At 45.3% G+C, this 15,358-nt stretch overlaps 1 protein-coding gene across 1 annotated transcript in view; it reads right to left on the reverse strand.

The window, feature by feature from the left end:
* The window catches only part of CHST8 (carbohydrate sulfotransferase 8), a 169,101-nt gene extending 154,054 nt beyond the window's left edge, over positions 1-15,047 (reverse strand). Inside the window, exon 1 of the mRNA XM_065733177.1 lies at positions 14,975-15,047. The gene's annotated coding sequence lies outside the window, so the exon portion shown is untranslated. The remainder of the gene's footprint in view (positions 1-14,974) is intronic.
* Positions 15,048-15,358: the final 311 nt, after the last annotated feature.

A 15,358-nucleotide genomic window follows, 5' to 3' on the forward strand; every position in this document is an offset into this window, starting at 1 on the left:
GGACATGATTCAGCATCAGATGTAATTTGCCGTATGAAGCTGATTCAATTGTATTCAAAAGATTTATTTTACAGATGAAGAAACTTAGGCACAATGAAATTAAATGACGTGCAGCAAATACCACAGAAGTCTATGGAGAAGTAGGAACTAAGACTGATTGCCCATAGCTCCCAGGACAGTCCTCTCCTTTGAAGCAGAGGGAACTATTTATACCTTATGTGAACACAACCACACATGCTGTACATCCTAATCTGGAGAAGTTATACAGCCCTATGTAGTTATGCTACACAGCACATTTTTTTATTCCTCTACTGTGCATCAGTCTGGCTTCTCTTTTATCTCTTTTGTGAGTAGTTTTACTAAGACATTCTTCTGACTCCCAGTACAAATGGTGCTTTAAGGAGAGATGTTTGCTGCATAAAGAAATAGAAAAGACACTTCATTTCCCTGTTCTGGTCAGTATATTTATATGAAAAGTATTGTGGCAATAAATCAAAATGCAGTGATTGCCATTCCCCTTCCTGTGGTGATTTATAATTGTGGATTTACATCTGGCTAAGAGACAGTGTTCAGACTGCCTAGCTCGCATGGTAATAACAGCAAGCTCTCTATTTCCTTTTAGTATGGCAATGGAGACCGAGAGCCACTCATTTTAAACAATTCAATGAACGTATAGTAAGAGAGTTAAAATCTTTTGGAGAATACCAAATTAATAAAGTAAGATCAGTGAAACCCTAAATCACAATGACAATGTGATCCAGTGTCTTTTAGAGACACTCCCTTGACTGCAGTGGGGTTTAAGTGAAGCATTTATCTACACAGCAAACAAAAAAGAGGAATAAAAAGAAAAAAAAGACAGTGAAATCTAAAAGAATTTCTTAATGGAATTGAGAGGCTAACAGGAGAGGAAAACTATTTGCCTTTTGGTACTATAGATTTCACAGAAAAAAGGCCAGGATGCTGTAGGATTGTGACATCTTGTTCCCTTTAACAACATTTCTGTCTGAGCAGTATAAACACCCACAAGTCACCTTCATGTTTATAAACTATAAATGTAATTATCTTCAGTCCCTTTTGTTAAACCTTTTCAGAAGTTGTTGTTTTCCTTTGGTTACCTGGAAAAAGCAGCTACACAAGGCTGGTAGCTTGCTGTTGGTGAGGGCTGGACTTGTACTCATCTGAGAAGCATAACAACAGATTGACCTGTAAGACCTGTACCATATAATGAATAGGATCTTAATAATAGGCTGTTTAGAGAAGGAGTTTTCTGCTGGCATCAGGAGTTCAGCTATCGTCCTTTCCTGAGATCTGCAGAGAGCAGCCTGGGAACATGCTTGAGGCAGCCCTTGGGACTGAAGGGAAATCCTGCAACCCATGCATTTCCCCAAAGCTCTCTTTATTTTAATGCTTACAGAGCTGTATGGACAGGTTGCAGGTGTTAGAGATTAATTCTAGACAGAAATGTCTGACAAAGACTCAAGATAAGGAACGAAAGACAGAATTACTCTCTGAGTTCACACAGATACCCAACTCCTCAGCCAACCAGGCCAAGCAGTTTTGCAGGCCCTGACATCCTTCAAGGGAACACACTGTGCTCTATAGATCAGCTGTGCACAGAAGATAAATACTGCTACTTTGCTGGGTACACCAGCCTGCCCCTTATAGGGCTGTGTGGAGATGAACTAAGCTGGGCTCTTCGGTAGTATCTGTCACTACAGTCAAAGCACTGAATCCTTCTCCTTGTCCAGTGCTTTATTCCATAATAGAAACACAGACAGTAGTGACAGAGAAAATCACTTGGGTCATCTGGTTTATCCCTTGCCTTGAGATTGCTTCTTGCATTTGTTGTCTTTATAGATAGTGCCTCACCCAAAATTACCACCTGACCTGAAGTCTGACAGAGAAATAGAATATTACTAAGACAAACCATGCTGAGAAACCTGGTTTATTGTTTGTGTAGCAGCAGAGAATAAGATCAGGGCTCGGTTTGCAAGATGAAGGGAGAGGATTGTAAACCTTCTTCCTTCCCGGGGGAGATTCTGAGGGAAGGAATAGGAGGAAACAGTGCTGTGCATCTCTCAGCTGTACTTTCCTAAGGGAGCAGTAATCTCTGAAAGCTCCTGGGAATCACTGGGAAAGGAATAAATAAATACTGCAGTAGTCTCATCTGGATCCTGAGGGGCTCTTCTCCCCTAGTCCAGGGGATTCTCTGGGAAAGGACTTTATTTCTCTAACCCTTTCCCCTATAGGACACAGGAAAGAAGTCACGCTACAATATTGATCCCTTTTCTCCCAGAGGGCAGAGAGGAGACGCAGGCAGTGGGTTTTGCTCCATAAGGCTCTGTGCAGCAGCTGGAGGACACGGCTGCTCCTTAGCACCAGCCACTCCAAGACTTACTTTGCAATGTCAGCAGAGGTTTTTCAGGGCCTCGTGTATACTCTTAAACCATGGGTTACAATTTAATTTCCAGCTGGTGTTTGCTTTCACAACATTCAAGATGACAAGAACAAGACCTAGGGCAGTGAAAAGAAAAAGCAAGGCTGCAGGGTGACGTGGACTTTGTGTTCCTTGTGCAAAAAAGGGCCTGGGCTAGCCAGTCATTTAAATGTTAACTTCAGAAAACAGCGATACTTATGGCCAAGTAGGGTGGAGGTAAGAGCTTCTCATCCTCAGGGATGGAAAGGAAACACTGTTTTCTGAAGAAGTTTATTTTACTGATGTTTCCTCTCAGGATTTACCTTCCCTCTCTGAATGCTGTCAGCATCCAGGGACTAATGCAGATACGTTTCGTTGCACAGTTTTATTTAGAACAGCCACAGAAAATTAGGATCCAAATAAAATCCTAGGTATCACAGCAGTTTGCACAGCAAACTTTCATGGCTGGGAATGCTCTGTGCCACGCTCAGCCCCTGACAGAACTCTCACAAGAACTGTGAGCAATGAGCTCCTGCTTAGGAGCTAACAAATTTACGTGGATCAATGATTATTAAAAAGAAAATGTCATTAAATAGGACAGTTTAGTGCAGCATCATCCAAGAGCTGTCAATGTCTCTGCTGGGAAAATTAAAATAATGTCATCTTGCTATGCATATTTCAAATGTTTTGAATTTAATAATTAACTAAAAGCAGAAGCAGCGCTAAACTTCCAGAGTGTATTTTTGTCTCTATTAAAAACATAGATTCTCTGAGAGGCAGATTATAGCTTCTCGTAATTCATACTTAACCCTGCTGAAATCTTTTACTTACAAAATGCTGGTAAATGAAACTTTTTTTAAACAAGAATGGTAACTGTGTAACCACTGTAAAAATTAAACAGAAAATAATATTTTTATGCTTAAAAAATAATTTTATCTGAAATTACTTTTAATTTTGAAGAGTTGAGCTGCAGGGAAACGCTTGCTTGTCTTTGGGTCATCCCTGAAGCAATTATTTCCCCCACTAGCTTTGATTCAATCACTGACCATAAAAATTAATTATTCAGTTAGGCTGATTCTGGCATGAATGAGCCCTGCAGATGGTTGTAGTCCATCTCATATTGTAGTATGAAGTCAGATCAGGCAGGTGAAGTTGTATTAAAATTGTCATATTGCTAGCAATAAATGTTTGTACAGCTTGATGACAGAAGATCTGATTTTAGAATGCTTGTCATGTGCTATGTGATGGCAGCCCTTGTAGCCATTGCAATTAGATACTGGGGGGATTCTTTTGTCTCTTTAATGTTCTTAGAACTAAGAATTAGTTATTTAAAACACAGTATTATTGGCAAGGTAGTTTTCATAATCTTTCAGAAATAAGGTGATATTTGCAATCTAGTAGTAGCCCAGCTCTATTTCCAAAAACAGCTAAGTAAAAATAGAGGGACAGAAGTTACAAGGGAGAAGCAGGAGAGCACTGGTTAGCATGATAGATCGTTCTGTCCTGCAAGGGACATCATTACTGTCAGGTTCTGCGGAGGCTTCAGAGTGAATGGAGATGTGCAGAAATCTAATCTGGGCACATGCACGCAGGGACACTTGCTATGGTGTAGAAGGCTTTTTCTATCTTCTAGTACTTTGATTTTCTCAGAAATCTTACAGCAGTCTAACTTCACAAATGTAGGTTCAGATTTCTCCCTTCATCTCTCCCCTCCCATTGCACTTGGGGAGCTGTAATTCTTTCCCCATACAAAGCTCTTGCTCCCAGGCACAGTTTCCTTTGCCACAATGTGACACAACCTTTTCCTGAGGCTTTTTGCTTTGTGGATTTGTTACAAACTTTTTTTTTTTTTTTGGGGGGGGGGGGGGAAGGAGGCAGTAAGTGAAGAGACTCTCTGCTTTGTGGGCCCCAGCAGCCAGCTGAGCTGTGGGGTTGGCTGGGGACAGCCTGGGGCTAGGTGAGCCAGGAGTGGCTTGCTTCTGTGCGGTCCAAGCAGGACCAGCTGAATGTAGGGTCATGGGGGCTGGTCCAGCAGTGCCACCAGGTCAGAGATTCCAGGGGAGATCAAAATCATCAAGACAGAACACTTCTCCTTTCTCAGAATTTCATTTCTTTCCCAAGAATTTTGTATTCCATGTCAGGTTTTAAAATTGAGTCTTTCAATCTTCAATGAAACTAAAATCAGAATTTTCCATAGGATCTCATTTCAGCTACAAAGCTGAGGGAAACAAGCTAAATGGAGAAATGGAGTATCTTGGGCCAGGTAGCTGATGTTACTTCCCAACAGAGCAAAGGTGTAGCTTGTGGGCACAGGCACAGTCCTGAGGATAACTCTTCCTCCCAGGTGAGCAGCTGACCGGTGCAGAAGGCTGCATCTAACTCAGGCAAGGTTTTTGCTTCAAACACAGGCCGACCCAAGGAGTCCTTGCTGTCAAATGCATTTGTTAGCCTTGCTTCTTTCTGCTCACACCTTGGCAGCAGAATGGAGAGTTACGTGGAATATTTTCATTTGCAAAATTACATTTGGTGAAAAGTGATATTTCATAAATAATATAAAAAACAATAGCTCTTATTGGTAATGTAATACAGATAATGAGGAATTGTGTGTGAATGCTTGTAAGTAATGGCTGTGCAAAACCATGACGCTGTGTATTGCTGGTTACCAGCCTTCAAAAGAAGATGAAAACAAAGGAGGGCAATGATACATGGATTAGAGAACATAACATGCGAAGAGGCTGAGAAAGCTAAATTCAGAGTCTGGTGAAAGAGAAGGCTCAGGGGGAACATGATCACAGTCTATAAATACCTTCAAGGTAACAAAAGAAACGAAGGGAGGGAATTATTCACAGTCTCAGAAAAATTGTAGGCCAGGGAGCAATGGCCTGAAGCTAAGAAAGAAAAAGTTTAGGTGAGATATTAGGGGGGGAGGAAGAAACCCTGACAAAAGAAAGCAATAGGACAGTTTAATAGCTAAGTAGAGAGAGCGCCCAGCGTAGCATTGCTGCCAGGTCTGTGCAACGGCAAGATGGCATATCCCCAGGAAAACAAATAAAAAGGAGGTGGGGGCTTTAATCACATGCACAAGAGCCAGTTGAGATGACAAGAGTGCCTTGTGGTCAGGCAGCCTGCTCTGGCTGTGCTGTATGGCACGAGGTGCAGTGCCAGGCAGGGCTGCTCTGTGCTGCACCAGCTGCTTCCTCTTGCTGTGCTTGCTCATGTGCATCCATTGTGTGCACCCCACATTCAAATGTGAGCCCTTGCATCTAGTACAGCAGCAGTATTGTAGCAGCAGCAGAGAATCAATCTCGTACAGTTCTGAGAGTTTGTTATGAGTAAAAGTGAAAAGCCTGATGAGCCTATGCTGGTGTTCTCCAGTTGAAGTTCACAGGTGTTAAGACAGCTCCAGGCAGCTGATGAGCACTTTGCCAGGGGTATCTCGGTGATGAGCATTTTGCGCAGGGACTTTTTCTGTTTCGCTGGTTTCTTGTTTACAAAGAACTACTTAATGTAATGATTCTCTGATGGCTTCACAACAGGCAATAGAGAACTTTCAAAAGGGATCTATGTAAAGGACAATTGGATTACAGAGGAGGTCCATTTTTGGTAATGCAAATTGCTGATAATATCAGACACAATACTTGGCAGACCAAAACCCATATCAAGTTCTGCATTTCTTTGGTTTTAAAGCTATTTCTGTATTGCTTGCTGTGCAGAAAACCTGTAATAATCACGAGTGAATTAACAAATCAGAAATAATTAAAAAAAAAAGTGACTTTTAAAATTATTTTAAGTATTCTCCATCGTAAGAAATCTAGATAGGAAAAGTATCTACTTATGGAAGGGATCTCCTTGAAACATGTGGACAGGGCGGCACAGAAAAGTAGCAGGGGTCTGCAAGACTTTCCCAGAGTTGCCTTCATTCAATAATTTGATAAAACAATCTGCAGTTACATACATAGGCTTGAACAATTGTATTCCTGAATAGCTATTTAAATGAGAGAAACTGCAGTCATTCTAAAGACGTATCTCTGTTATAGTCTATAATGAATGTAATCTTCAAGGGGCAATAACTTCTCTGAATCACACAATTTTCCTGTTATAAATGTCATACGTTACGATCTAAGTTATCAGCTCCTCTGGCTGTGGACATGCATTTCTCAGTAAAGCATCTCAGGCACCCACAGCTACTATAGCTACGAACAGTAATAACATCAGAAGTTTTTTGAAATCTCATGTTAATAATCGTCCAAGTTATTTTTTTTCCCATGTGAATACAAAGGGCACAACAACTGTTTGGAGATCAGCAATTATCACTCTCTTCTAGCTATCTATACGGAAAATGCCTTTGGCTAATATAATTTAACCCTCTTCTGTAAATTCATTTCGTGCTTTGAAGTTAGCTAATAATCTCTGTCACTTAAGACCAGTGCTCTGATCACTGGTACAAGCAGAGGGATGCCTGCTGGGCGCTGTTACCTGCTGCCTGTGCTGTGCCCTTCCCTGCTGCGGGGCTGCCAAGGTACTGGGCAGGGCTGGAGGGCTCCTGGATGGATCGTGGGCAGCCAGGGAACTTCAGCCATGTGCCTGGGTAGGTCCCAAGGTCACTGCTGGAATTGGGAAGGAGAGCTATAAATTACAGAGAGCTGGGCTGCAGCCAAGCCCCCAGGAAGCTGCATTTAGCATATCATTCTCTGAGCAGCTGGATCAAACCTTAACTCCCTTCCAGACAGAATTTGAATGGAATTTGTTATAAGAACTGATTGAAATATCACTGACTGACTTTCTGCTATGACTCCAAGACAGATTGCGATCACTGGAGGGGGAAGGGGGGGTGTCTTCCAGCCAGCCCAAAGTGATGATGAGGATGATGATAGAACACTATCAAATATTTATGGGAACCAGATTAATTTCTCTGCTAGCAACATGCCAATGTTATAGGAGACTTCAGATAAACTCTTGATCTTAATTCAGCCTCTTCTCTCTATAAACTGAAGACTGAATGAGCTCATTCTGGTATTCTGAGTTAAAAATGCTCAACAAAGCTTAATAGTGTTGTAGTTGGTGCAATACAGTGCAGCTGATTTCCAGACTGCCATCAGTGCTGGAGATCCCCTATGTAAGGTGCAGGAGTAGAAGACCGTCACAGGAGCTCTCTGCTCCAGCCACTGGCTGCCATTGTTACATGCAGTATCTAATGCTCTGGGGACACACTGAGTCCTCCAGAAGTTGCAGCATAAACAAAGCAATGTAGCCTGTGCTGTTTCAAGGCATTAGAAAAATAATCTGTACGAAGAAAGGAGGAATTAATTATTCTAAGGTTAGAAAAGTTTAGAACAAAGGTGTTGGAGAAAAAAAATAAGAAATGATCCATGTAAATTTTCAGTATCATAAAATCTCTGCATCTAGCTGCCGCACCATTAACTCTGAGACCCTGTTTAAGATGCACAGTATGATTATTGACAATCTGTGGGCAAAGGGGAAGCTTGAAAGGAAATCCCCTGCCCTCATCTATGAAGGAAGAGCAGATGCATTGAGTGCCAGGGCAGCCCCTGCTGTGCTGGCACTAAGCTGGGTGGTGGGATGCCACAGGGGGATGCAAGAGCTAAGGGAGGGCTGGATGCAGGCAGGAGAGAGCAACCATGTGGTGGGCAGCAGCTCGCTCAGTTAATCTCACATCTGTAACTAACAAGTAGAGGTGAATCACTTTGCTTGAGAGTTGTAAGCAGTTCTTCCAAGCGCTGTCCCAGGACTTGGCTAAGAGGCAGGGTCTGGTTAGCAGGGAAGGCCAGGGGTGTGGCTGATCAGAACAGCTCTTGTGAAGAAAAGCTTGAGAAGTAACAATTAGCTTTTGTTGGAGAGCTGAGGTTTTTGAGATATAGGTGTGGTAAAGGATGCTTTTGGGGAAAGCTGAAAGAATACAAGTCTTTATGAAACCTGGTAGAGATAGAAGGGAATGAAGCTTCCCTAGAACATGTGCATGTTGGATGGAAGTTCTTCCATGGGAGACGTGAAATGGCATGTGGTCGTGCTCTGTTACCCACCCACCTCCACCTCCCAGTACCAGAGTCACCTCCCAATGAGTGGGTTGCAGTCACTGCAGACTGGGACAAGGCTATCATTTCTCCTGCATGAGAAACCAAACAGATACACTTCTGCTACAAGAAACAAGGGCTGTGTTCTGTGAGCACTCCTTTCTGTGAGCCTTTGGCATTCACTGAAATGAAGAAAATAACTGCTATTTTGAACTGCAACACAAGGAGGAGATTCATGGTATCCTTCCTTGTATGTGCCTGCAGATTCACACATTTTACTGGCCACAATGATACTTCTACAATTTCTTCCTCTATTTCATGGATCTCTTCACAAATGGATTTTGTGATTCCTCAGAAATGAGATGATCAAAGGATCAGGAACCAAAAATTAGTTTGCTCTTTGCCAAATGAAAGAGCAATATTGTATTAATTCCTTCTTATGTACTAGTCTAACTTCTGGTACAGCCTTTAGAGTTCTGAAACTATTTTACTAATTCAGCTCATACTGATTTATATGCTTTAAGTAGATCAAGCAGGTCATGCAAAAAACTCTGAAAGTCTATTACATAATTATGTGGCATCTCCCATTAAAGAACTTGAAAGCAACAGAAAAATTAATTGATCTTTATGTTAAGCAGTATCCCCATTTCAGGATAAAAAAATGAAAGTGCGTTAAATCAAATGCTCAGACATGGCTGTCTGAAGTTAGTGATCCACATCCATGCATTGCTAGCTAACTGCTGCTTTGATTCTCCAAACTCAGAAGGGATCATTTGTGCATTGGAACAGAAAGAAAAGCCATCATTTCTCTAACTATTTATGAGCAGGTTTTAAAGAAATTAAAAGGGACCCAGATTTAAATACCAGCATGTTCCATAGCTTTGGTTCCAACTCGGAATTGTTGAAAAATAAAGCAACTTTCACTTAGCTCCCACCTATAGGTGAATGTCAGCTTGCAGGCATTCAATTCAGAAACCACTCTGAAAGTTTATGTAACTGATCCTGCAACCTTCACCAACGTGAATAATTACTGCTCTCTCAATGAGTGACGCTGACAGCAGCTAGCTGACTTCTACCAGCTTGGGTTCCTGGGTGGCTGTGGCCAGAAGACTGGTTCTGCTGAGTGCTGTGGCAGTCACACCACTGCCAGCAACACCACATGCAGCCTCCAGCTTCACTCCTGGGGCAAGGACAGCACCTCCATGGAGCCAAGCTGCTCTCTGATGAAGAGCAAAAGGCCATTTGTGTGTGCTGTGATATACATCTCAAATTAAATATTTTAAGGGAGGTGCTGTAATTGTCAGGTCTGCATATTTAATGGGCCTTGAGCTATAAACATGCTCACAAAAGTGCCTAGTTAATATCAGTTTGACAGTGAATTGGCACAGTGCTGAGCTCCGATGCATCAAATTAGCATTGATCCACAAAATGTTACTGAAAGGCTTCTTAAATCTGCCAAGTTTTAAAAAAAATCAATTCCAGAGAAGAGGGCTTCTCCCCATCCCCTGCCTTTTTTTTTTTTTTTTGAGTTTTTTTAAGTCCTTTCTAATTCCCTACCAGGAGTCCAAGGGCATTCCTTTAGAAATGCTAATTCTTTTCAAACTTTGTCTTCCCATCCTTGTTCAATAGTGATCAATTCCTCTTAGGTTGTTTCCTCTGAGTGCAGTTTTAATCCTCCCTCTGGGTCAGGAGCAGTGGAGCTGAGACTGTACAGTGCCCACCCGAGGTATGGCTGGCCAGTGCATGGCTGATACACATACCCTGTTCAGGGATACAGGTGCTCCTCTGTCTCCTGTGGCTTGATAACAACTTCCAGGTGGGACCTGAAGGAACTGGCATTGCCCTATTACATTCTTCCATGGCTTTTGTCCTGGCAACTTTAACAGCTTCCCCCCACCCTGCATGATATTAATACAGCTGCATTCAGCAGAGCTGACTTTGCTGGAATGCCCTCAATAAACACAGGAAAGCTGGCACACACTTCTCTCCAAGGGGTTTGTGGCTCTGCTTCAGTTTGAGCTCAGCCAGGGATGGGTTTGTTAACCTCCTGGCGGCCTGAGAGTCACCCTGCTCTGGGCACTCCAGCAGGGCTGGCCCATGGTCTGCTGGGAAGGGGGAGAGGTTTTGATGGAGGCTGATGCTGCACTCTCTGGTTGGTATTAGCTCGCTTTGTTTGCATTTTGCTGTATGGATTTTCAATAACTGTGATAGAAGAGCATATGTTGAAACAAAAGAATTAAGACACAGTGGTGACGTTTTTCTCCATAATTTTTTATCTCACTCTAAGCAGGAATACAAATGCTAGCAGAAGGTTTCAGTACTTAATAACACAGCTTTCCTTGAAAATGTGCTGTTACAGCTATTGAAATGTTTTGCTAACAGAAGTCATGCAGCAGCACCTGTGAGGCTTCTGACATTAGTCTTCATCCACTGAAGGAAGGGAAATTGGGTCAGTTTTGGAAGAAAACCATTGCTCGGTCTGTTGTTTAAGGGCTGTCTGCTGTGGCACATCTATCTACCACACTGTGTCACAGGCCAGCACCAAACAGTCCCCAGAGTGGCCCTGCCAGATCTGGGAGGTTGTCCCCAGCATGTCAGCAACTGTGCTGCAAGTGTCCCTCTTACTCCAGCACCTCTCACGTGTGAGGTCATGCTGTGAAGGCAGGGCTCTTGGCATGCATGTGCCCTCAGCTCAAGTGGCATTGGGAGTAGAGGTGGAGCCTGCAGAGCCTCTTCTTGCTGAGTGTCTGCTGCAGTGCTACTGGGACTGCTGTGCTTGTGCCCTGGTCCAGTTTCTCTCCAACAGATTTGCAATGGACTCTTTTTGAGGCTGTCCTCATTTGATCTCAGTCTCAACCAGAAGCAGGAAGAGGCTGAAGGTGTTGCTCCCCTGAAGCCGGGAAGAAGTGTCAGCTGCCACGTGATGACTAAGGCTCACATGTTCATTACTTCTATCAGTTAGAGCTCTTAATCATTTTGCGCTGTTTCATTCTGTAAAGTGAATTCACTTCAAGCTGTGAAATTCACCATTTTTGCCATGACTAATTTGTGAAATCTGCCACCTTCCTTTGTGATTTGCTTTGTGCCCTAGTTAGGCATCATCTGTCTGATTAGGGAAATCTGTGATTTGCTTCTTGCAGTTGAGCCAATACAATTTTATTCCCCTCCTTTCTCCTCTGCACTCTCAACTGCGATCTCATCATCATTTCTGTCTTTCCATGGGAACAGAGCAGCGTGGAAGCCATCTTTGCCAGGATCCACACGCGGTGAGCACTGGCTTTCCTCTTCTGTGTAAGGCATGGGCTGGGCTCGGTCTCGCACAGCCTGAAACCAACCTGAAGGTCTACCCTGACTTTGGCTAAAACCACTTAACGTCTATTATTTCACGTTTAGCATCTTAAGGCATTTCTCCCTGCCTGGTTACTGCAATATTTTGGAAATCATTTCCCACCTGCCTTGCTAGTGCCTTGTTTCACAATGCATTCATCTGTTACTCTTCATACTGAGCATTGCTGGCATTACTAAATGCTATAAATATACCCAGTATACCATAAAAATACACAAGCAGCTGACTGGTCCCGCCTGCAAGAAATACTATTAATCTTTCATTTTTCACATGCTCTGGGCAAGATCCAGAGGGTGTTTGAGAAACATATAACAGAACTGGGTCCTAAATTTTCATTTTCTCATTGATTGGTTAATGTCTATCAATATTTCCCCACGCTCTTAATGTCTTAATTGGTCTTTGAAGAAGTGGACAATCCATCTGTACTTCTAGCTATAATTTACACCCTTTTATAAACTCACTGAAATGCTATTTTAGTATTTTTATCACTGAAATACAGTGATGAATTGCCTCAGTGTAAGATCAGTAGGGGCAGTATAGTGGATATGCAGGAAAGCTTATTGACTTGCTCTTGCCAAAGTGGAGCCCTGCCATGAAGTTCAGAGGGATCACGAGCTGCCCGGGATATCCTCACGCTTCCAACAGTTCTTCAGCACTAAAGCACACAGGGTCATGGAGCAAAGAGTGTTAGGAGACGATGACAGGAGAGCAAAAGAAGCCTTCCCTCCTCACTCTGCTCATTCTCACCACAACTTTCCTTCCCACCCCTCTCTTCCTGTAGTCCACTTCTTTTTTCCCCACCGTATAATAAGTTAGTCATCTCCCTACTCAAAACGCAGTCATGTAAATAAGATCAGCAGCACCATTTCTATTAACAGCTAGAAAAATGCGAAAGTCTGCCTGTAATTAACCCTTCGCTAGAGGCCAGGAATATCCCAATGTATGTTCATTACTTCTATCCAGCTGTTGGAAAGCCTGCGGGCCTGATCCTTCTCAGCACCCAACGCACTCAGCGCAGGCGCTCAGCAGCCCTGCCAGCCCCGGCTGTTTACTCAGTACCACCATGGACTAATCAGATGGCAATAAAAGCTTTTACTGTGCCATCCTGTTTGTGATCAGCAGAAACATAAAAAGCATGTTAGCAAATTGATTTTTGGCATTAATTGTGAGCAAAGAGCATTATACTGGGTACCGATACTTTTTTTTTCAGGCGGAAAAATTCTATTTTAGTATTTCAAAAGTGCTTCTGGAAGATGCTGAGATAAGCCCAGCGGACGCACTTTTCAAATACCATAAGGCAAAGAGTAGTTACTGAATCTCATCAGTATTATTAGCTTACATAAACATAAAAATTTGAATAATGTTTAAAAAGCTAAATTCTCAAGATAATCCATAATCAGTAAATGTTCATTACTGAGATGCGGCAGATACACGTGAGATTTCCCCAGCCACGTTCTGGTTTCAGGACTTGAACGGTGCAGCAAAGCTGCTCCACGCAGCCTGGGCACAGCGGGCATGGGCACCTTCCCAGACCCACTCAGTGTGGGGCACCGGGGCTCACAGCCTCATTGCACAGCTCTGGTGGTTCATAAATAAATCAGCCCCACGCAGCAATCGATGCTTCTGTATAAATAATTAAGTCTTGACCTTATGTTATGACACTTGGTAAATTTTTTGGTGCTTGGAAGCTACGCTCAGAAAACATCCCTGACAGCAGATAAATAAGGGTGGGATGAGATCTGGGGGGGAGGGGAGACAGGTTTTTGTTTACACTGATTTTGTTCTGTTTGATTCCATCAGCTAATTGATGATGATGATGATTAATCTCTGTTGCTGTCTGCGCTATGGATTTAATTCTTATCGGTGACTGCTGTTGGAAGTTCGCTCCATCAGGGCTACAGTTTGATTAGGTTTTAGCAGCCCCAGGTCCAGAACTCCACGTGTCAGGTGCTCTGGCCCGGGCACCTGACAGCGATTTTTGTTCCCGATTTACTTGACTCAGTAGCAGTGCTCCCGCAGCCCCGTGCCGCTGTCACCCTGCTCCAGCAGGGCAGGTAGCAGGTGTCAGCAGAAGTTCAATTTGGAAGCTCATGAATTCAAAAGGAGAGCTGAGCAGTTATCCCTGACACAGAGCTGCTGTGGCCTGCTCCTGGAAAGGAGAAATCCCGGGGACGTGGAAGGAATTGAAGAGATGCCAGGCAGTTGGCAGTGAAACATTCCCGGGATGAGCTGGGGACAGCCCTCATCACATGGGAGCACCGTTAACAAACAAAAGGGATTAGAGGCTCTAATTCTGATCTTCACTTATGAGACCGCGCACATTTCCCATTCATCCCTCTCTCTGGCACTGTGCACGCTGCCTATTCTCTGAAGAATCGCAACTTTTAAATCTGGCAATAAAAAAACAAGCGGTTTGGGGTAAGCTTCTAATATAAACAGAACAAGAAAAAAAAAAAAAAGAGCATATCTGGTTTTTGCAAGCATGGAGATCTGCACGGAGCACAGATCGGCTGCAGACAAAGCAGTATCAATGCCACTGAATGGGGCTTCCCTAACCCCTCCAACCGCGCACAGACACGGCGCTCCGGCGGGTCCCGCTCCGTCCCCGCTGCTCGCACACTGCATCGGGACAGCCCCAGCCGCGGAGGGGCCGGGACCGCCCCGCCCTGCCCCGCCCCGCCGGCTGTCCTCAATCCGGTACCCGGTTTCCCACCGGCGGGCGCTGACCGGGGCCGGAGCCCGACCCGCAGCCCCGTTACCCTGCGCGGCAACTCCCGGCACGAACAGCGCATCGCTGTCCCTTCCGCCGATGCACAACGTGAACTCCGGGTGAACTGCATTTCCAAGGCGCTGAACTTGTTTCTTTCGCACCCCGTTATTTTCCCGACAAAAAACGACCCGGACCAAGGAGGCACGCACCCGGAGCAGCGCCGGCCCCAACCCGCTCCCACCGCCCCAAGTTGCGCTCCCGGTGCGGCCGCTCCGCGCCCCGAGTCCGCACCCGCCGGGCCGCTCCCGCTCCTCGCGCGGCCCCCGGCGCCGGTATCCGCGCTCCCGAGACGGGGGTCCGGGCGGCCCCGCCGCAAGTTTGGGCACTTTCCCGAAGTGACGCGGGGAAAAGTTGGGGCGCGGGTGGGGGGGGGGAACCCATGCGGGATGAACGGGGAACGAGCCACTCACCTGCGGCGGGCTCAGCGCATCCTCGGCTCGGCGCTGCTCCGCGGGCGGGAGGAGGCAGCGCGGCGGGACGAGCGCCCGCAGCTCCGGCAGCCGCCGCCCCGCCCCGCCCCCGCGCCGCCGCGCCCGGCTCCCGCCCCGCGCCCCGCCGCGTACCTCGGGAGCCGGGCGGCCGCGCCGCCTCAGCCCTTCTCCGCGGGCGGGGCCGCGCCGGGCCCCGCGGGTGTGGGGCGAGCTCGAGGCGCCGCGCCCGAACCCCCCCCTCTCCCGCAGCCGTCAGCGCGGGGTCTGAAGGGTAAAGCGGCGCCGGGAGCCGCGACCCCCACGGAAAGTTACCGGCCGGGGAGAGGGGTCCCGAGCTGGGGAAGCCGCCGGGATGCCGCTTTC

The sequence above is a fragment of the Cyrtonyx montezumae genome, unplaced genomic scaffold (assembly GCF_038088225.1).
Source record: "Cyrtonyx montezumae isolate F1298 unplaced genomic scaffold, pur_monq_1.0 scaffold_17, whole genome shotgun sequence".
NCBI lineage: Eukaryota > Metazoa > Chordata > Aves > Galliformes > Odontophoridae > Cyrtonyx > Cyrtonyx montezumae.